The sequence below is a fragment of the Ursus arctos genome, unplaced genomic scaffold (assembly GCF_023065955.2).
Source record: "Ursus arctos isolate Adak ecotype North America unplaced genomic scaffold, UrsArc2.0 scaffold_14, whole genome shotgun sequence".
Taxonomy (NCBI): Eukaryota; Metazoa; Chordata; class Mammalia; order Carnivora; family Ursidae; genus Ursus; species Ursus arctos.
This window is the reverse complement of record NW_026622808.1, coordinates 14733908-14740324: the sequence shown is the minus strand read 5'-3', so window position 1 is coordinate 14740324 and position 6417 is coordinate 14733908.

Below are 6417 nucleotides of genomic sequence, written 5' to 3'. Positions count from 1 at the left end.
GGAGAGGCGCTGGCTTGAAGCAGAGATGAATCCTGAAGGAGGGCCGAATGGAGGTTTTACTGGACAGTTATCGTAGTAACAGCCCCCCACCCATGTGTGGCACTTCAGATCAGTATGCGAAGAGTGTTGCGTCCTTCGTTACCCTGAATCATTGACCAGCTCCACGAGGTTTCCCATGTCACAGGTGAGAAAACAGAGGCTAGAGAGCTGAGCACACCCATGTGGGTCTGGAATTTGAACCCAGGTGAGGGGCTGAGTCTCCAGGCATAAGCCCCCCCTCACTTTGAAGCTCTGAAGTCCATTCTCCTTAGGGCTCATCATCCCTCCCTTACCTTGGACTTCAATTGGGGAACAATAAATCCAATTAAAATCATTTATACTAAAGTGTTAGTGACTGATCTACTTAAACTTCCTTGCTGGGACTGCCACTTTCAAACAGGCCCTGGTCAACCCCAACCCACCTCCACCTTCTTCAGGCTACCTGCCGTGCCCTTTTATCCCCCAACAAAGAAACAAGTCCTGACAACCTGCTGACCTCAGGGCTAATGGAGGCAGCGTGGGAAGAGACTGGGGCTGGAAGTTGGGGGTCATAATTCTTACAAAGCACAAAACACAAGTTTTGTTGTTTATTTTTCTGAGGAGCTGGGGGCCGGTGGGCTGTCGGGCAGCACCCTAGATGGTGGCTTAAGAGCTGGGCTGTCTGGGAGCAGTCGGAACTGCGGAATGAGACTGAATTGGGGTCCACCCTGCAGCATGGAAGACTCCCCCACTCACCCCTCCCAGCTTCAGTATCCCCTTCTGCAAATGAAAAAGTTGGACCAGAAATGATCTTTATATAATACCTTTCGGACATAACATTCCAGGATCTTATGACTTAGTCAACACCATGGGTTCTATGCTTTTAAACCAGGGGCTTTCAACTGGGGATAATTTTGCCCTTCCCCCTCCTCCAGGGGACACTTGGCAATGTTTAGAGGCTTTTTTTTTTTTAAGATTTTATTTATTTATTTGACAGAGATAGAGACAGCCAGCGAGACAGGGAACACAAGCAGGGGGAGCGGGAGAGGAAGAAGCAGGCTCATAGCGGAAGAGCCTGATATGGGGCTCGATCCCATAAAGCCCGGATCACGCCCTGAGCCGAAGGCAGGCGCTTAACCGCTGTGCCACCCAGGCGCCCCATGTTTAGAGGCATTTTGGTTGTCACAACTTGGGGAGGGTGCCACTGGCATCGAGTGGGCAGAGGTCAGGGGTGCTGCTCAAGATGGGCCCCCCAGGACCAAGAATGATCCAGCCCCAACCGTCCCTAGATCCGAGACTGAGAAGGCCTGTCTTAACTGCACACTTGTGAAGGGAACTTGGGCGGGTTTTGACAGTCATTACAGAGGGCTTGCTGTGTCCTTGCATCCCATCCTCCAAGTAGCTCCTGGGTTGTTATTCGCACATGCCAGCACCTAAGCACTCCCCCTCCCCCACCCTGCTCCCACCCTTCCAGATGCCGAGGCTGCCCCTCTGTAGAGCCAGTGCAAGGCTACCCGTTTGGGTGTGTCATCTGAAGCCTTGCACAGGGTGGCAGCCCCTGGGGGCGGGGTCTGCATTTGAGGTCGTGGGTCCGAGAGGGAGGAGCTAGGGGGAGCCTGGGCCAGGTGAAGGCCAGGCAGGGGGGGAGGGGTAGCTAAAATTAGACACCCTGCCCCCCTCCACACACACACTCGGGTGAGTTTCCCACTGGATTCTTGTCACTGTTCTGAATGTCGTCATTCATTCATGGAAGAGGGACAGTAAGACGCAGTACGCAAAAAAAAAAAAAAAAAAAAAAAAAAAAAAAATTCCTGATGCTCGGGGCAGCAACCGCCACCAGGAACCTTACTGCAAGGGAAAGCTGGGGTCAATGGAAATGAATTTCCCTTCGGGAGAGAGAGGTCTCTGCGTCTGTTTTCCTTATCCCCAGCTGGGTGTGACCTCAGCCCCCAGGAAGCGAGCCCTCCATCCCACCCACAGCTGAGACTGTGGAGCCACATGCTGGCCCCACAATCCTCTAAATGTGGGGTGTGGGTGGGTCCCCCGTGGGCCCTGTTCTACGATCCTGACTTCACGTTCGAGGATGGAAAATGAGGCAAAGTGAGGGGCCGCTGAGAAACGAGCTTGGCACTGTGGTGCTGAACGGCCGGTATATCACATTCAAATTCAGACAGAGAAGGAGGAATCGGTCTTCAACCTTCTCCCTTCCTCCCCACCCCATAGGCAAGCCTCTATGTACACAGCTAGCAAGTCGGTTTTTTTTTTTTTTTTTCCAAATCCGCTCACGGTGTTATAAATAGGAAACGCACAGAGATGGGACGTGTACATTTCGGTCTCTTAGGAAGCGTCCCAGAGAGAGGCTGAGGGTTTTATCAGCCTAATCGCTAAGCATGTCCTGAAAATGGTGCAATCCTCTGCCTTCCAGGTGAGCGGTGGGCACGGAAGGTGAACTGTGGGTGTGTATGCCTGCGGATGGTTTTCCTCGGCATCGGGAGACATGGCTGTGTTGTCATCCAGAGAATCACAAGACCGTGGTTCCCTGCTCCCACCCGCCCCACCTGCCAGAAGGGGCTTTGCGGCAGCGGATGTCTCCGGACAAACCTTGCCGGGCACGGCGGGGAGGAAGGAAGGTGGACTCACCTCGGCGGTCTCGGCGGGTTACGCGCAAACAAAGGCGAGCCCCGCGCGGATGCAGCCGGACATCCCTCGCCTTCGGAGCGCAGTCCCTGGGCCTTCAGAGCATCGGAGGAAGACGCGCGCAGGGGCGGACTCTGCACCCAGGGAAGGTCACCCAGAGCAACGTGGCGGCGCAGATGGGCGCTTTTGTCCAGAGGTGGGGGACGGCTGCAGTTAGCGGTCGGCTGCCCCTCGGCCGGCTGCGCTCGCGGCCCCTGCCGCCGTCGCGGACGGTGCCTCCGAGGTGTTTTCTTCTCGCCAGCTGGCAGCTGGCGGAGGCTCCGCTGCCTTAAGACAGTTAATTATGCTGCTTTTGTGTGCAGGGTGGGTGGGTGGGGGCAGGGCTGACCAAAAAGCACAGCCCCCTGCCAGAATCCGGTGCTCTCCATTGGCTGAAAGGGGAGTATTTCCAAGAGCCTCACCAGGGGCAGAAGCGGAAATGATTTCCTGATGGCGCATCACAGATTTAGAAACAAAACAAGGAACAAACAAACAAATAAATAAATGACAGCGATGGCCTCATTCCTTAGATTATGAGGGAGGGAGGGAGGGGAAATAGCCTTAGGACCGCATTCCCTGGGTCCCTCAGCCGGCCGCTCACTGTGGACCGAGCCGGGTGTGCTGAGGACCCAGCTGCGTGCTGGGGAGGCAGTCTTCCGAGACACACTTGCTCGGGGGCCACCGAGGGAAAGGCGCCCCCTGCAGTTGTGCGCCACAGAGGCCCTGCCCTGGAGGACTTCGGGACGACATAAAGAGTTCCGCCTCTGAAATCAAATCAGAAGGAGGTTCGAACGCTGTCTGGGAGGCTAACTAGCTGGGATACACCATTGGGTAAGTGATCTTACCTGCTGGGCCTCAGTTTCCCCATCTGCGAAATGGAAACATCATGGTACTGACTTTTGGGTGTTTAATGAGATAATGGAGGAAAGCACTTAGCAGGGTGCCGGGAAAGCTACTCTGCGTGTGTCGTGCTGTTGCTGGGTCTACTTTTAGACCTGTAGCAGGTTGGATGGTGGCCCCCCACGAGACATGGCCATGTCCTAACCTCTGGAACCTGTGAATATGACCTTATTTGGAAAAAAAAAGGGGGGGGGTCTTTGCAGATGGAATTAGGAATCCAGTTCTTTCATCTCGAGGTGAGATCCCCTGGATTTACGGTGAATCCCAAGTCCAATGGCAAGTGTCTTCACATCTGCAAACCAAGGAATGCCAAGGATCGCCAGCAGCCACCAGAATCTGGACAGGCATAGAATGGATTCTCCCTCACAGCCTCCAGAAGCAACCAACACTGCCAGCACCTTGATTTTTGACTTCTGGCCTCCAGAACTGGGAGAGAATAGATTTCTTTCTTTCTTTCTTTTCTCTCTCTCTCTCTCTCTCTTTCTTTCTTTCTTTTAGCCACCTGGTTTGTGGTACTTTGTTCACAGCAGAAAATGAATGAATGGCCCCAAATAGGAACCGATGCTTATTGCTTTGAGCTGCGGTGGTTTTTCACCTGTTCTGTGAACATGTCAAGTTCATTTCCACCACAGGGCCTTTGAACAGGCTGCTCCCACTGCCAGGAACGCTCTTCCAGCAGATGTTCACATTATTCAGGTGTCAGCTCAGAAGTAATGCCCTCAGAGAGGCTTTCCCCCACCACCCTTACCTCGCCCTCCACCCCATCACCCAATTCGATTGCCCAGTCCGATTTTTTTTTTTTAGTATATTCATTTTTAAATTGTGGTAAAATACTCATGACATAAAATTTGCCATTTTAACCATTGGAAAGTGTACAGTTCAGTGAGATTAAGCACACTCCCATGGCCGTGCAACCATCCCCACTGTGTGTTTCCAGAACTTTTTCATCTTCCCAAACTGAAACTCTGTCCCCATTAAACTAACCCCCTATCCCCCGGCCCCAAACCCCGACAACCACTAATCCACTTTCTTTCTCTGTGGATTTGCCTGTTCTGGACATTTCATATAAATGGAGTCATACATTATGTCATTTTTTGTGTCTGGCCTCTTTGGTTGAGCATATTTTTCAAGGATCATCCACATCGCAGCATCGGTGCTCTCTTCCTTTCAGTGACTGAACAGTATATTCCACTGTGGTGGTAGCCACATTTTGTTTATCTCTTCACTGGTGGATGGACGTTGGGGCTGTTTCCCCTGTTTGGCTATTGTGAATAGAGCTGCTGTGAGCGTGGCTGTGCACAGACTTATCTGGGTCCCTGTTTTCAGTTCCCTTGGGTACACGCCTGGGAGTGGAGTTACCGGGACATAGAGTGCGTGTGTCTTTCACTTACTGAGGAGCCTGATTTCCCCCCCACAGCACTTACCACTATTTGAAATTATTGACCTGTTTCTTCTTTTATTCTCTGACCCCCTTGCTAGACTATAAAATTCAAGGTAAAAGAGACTTGGTTGGTCTTTTTTTTTTTTAATTTATTTGAGAGAGAGAGAAAGAGAGAGAGAGAGAGAACAAGTTGGGGGAAGGGCACAGAGAGGGAGAAGCAGACACCCGCTGAGCAGGGAGCCCGATATGGGGCTGGATCCCAGGACCCTGGGATCATGACCTGATCCGAAGGCACACGCTTCACTAACTGAGCCACCCAGTGCCCTGACTTAGTTGGTCTTGTATATGGCCATGTTCACTGCAGAGGGCAGCAGCACCCAGCATAGAGGAGACTTCCAGCAGATGCAAGTGGAATGTGTGGATGCTGGCTCCCCTCATGGAGATCAGACAATACTCTGCTCACTCACAGCATCAGGGTCTGTGCCCTCCAAGCCCAAGGCAGAAAGGCGTTGCCCCACAGCAGGGGGGGAGAGCCCAGAGACTCCTGCCTGGAGGAAGTGGAGCTCTGGGAAGAGACACTTGTGCAAATTGAATGAAAAATCCAGGCCAGTCTTTGTGCTGGGCACTGGGGTCCAGTGTCTGAATAAGAAAGACTTTGCTTTTGCAGAACTCCCATTTGGAGAAACAGATGGGCAAAGGAGTCTGGGCTGATTTAGAGACATCTTTGGAGCAGAGTGGCTTGGGGGAGGGTGCATGGGAAGACTTCCCGGGGAGGAGGGTGGGCAGTGACGATGTGAATTGGGTCCTGAGGACTGGGTAGTGTTGGGATGGATAAAGAAGCGGGAGAAAGGCAGTCTGGACAGAGGGCCATTTACAAAGCCGCAGTCCCTCCCCTATGAGAGAGCACAGGGAGCTGTCCGTGGTGCTGCGGCCACGGCCAAGGAGGCCCTGCAAAAACCAAGCTTGGCTCTTGTCTGGTTTATTTTTATTTTTTAAAAAGATTTTATTTATTTATTTGACAGAGAGAGAGAGTACAAGCAGGGGGAGCAGCAGGCAGAAGGAGAAGCATGTTCCCTGCCAAGCAAGGAGCCAGATGTGGGACTTGATCCCAAGACTTTGGGATCACGACCTGAACAGAAGGCAGACGCTTCACTGACTGAGCCACCCAGGGGTCCCTTGTCTGGTTTATTTTTAATTGTGGTTAAAATATACATACATAAAACTTGCCTTTCTGATCATTTTTAAGTGTCTAATTCAGTGACATCAATTACATTCGCAATGTGCAACTATCCCCACCATCCGTCTCAGAACTTTTTCACCTTCCCAAACTGAAACTCTGTGCCCATGAAACTAACTCCCCACCCCCGTTTGCCGTTCTCCCATGATGTAAGCTTCTTGAGAGCAGAGATGTTGCACTTTGTCATTGTTGTGTCTCGAGTCCC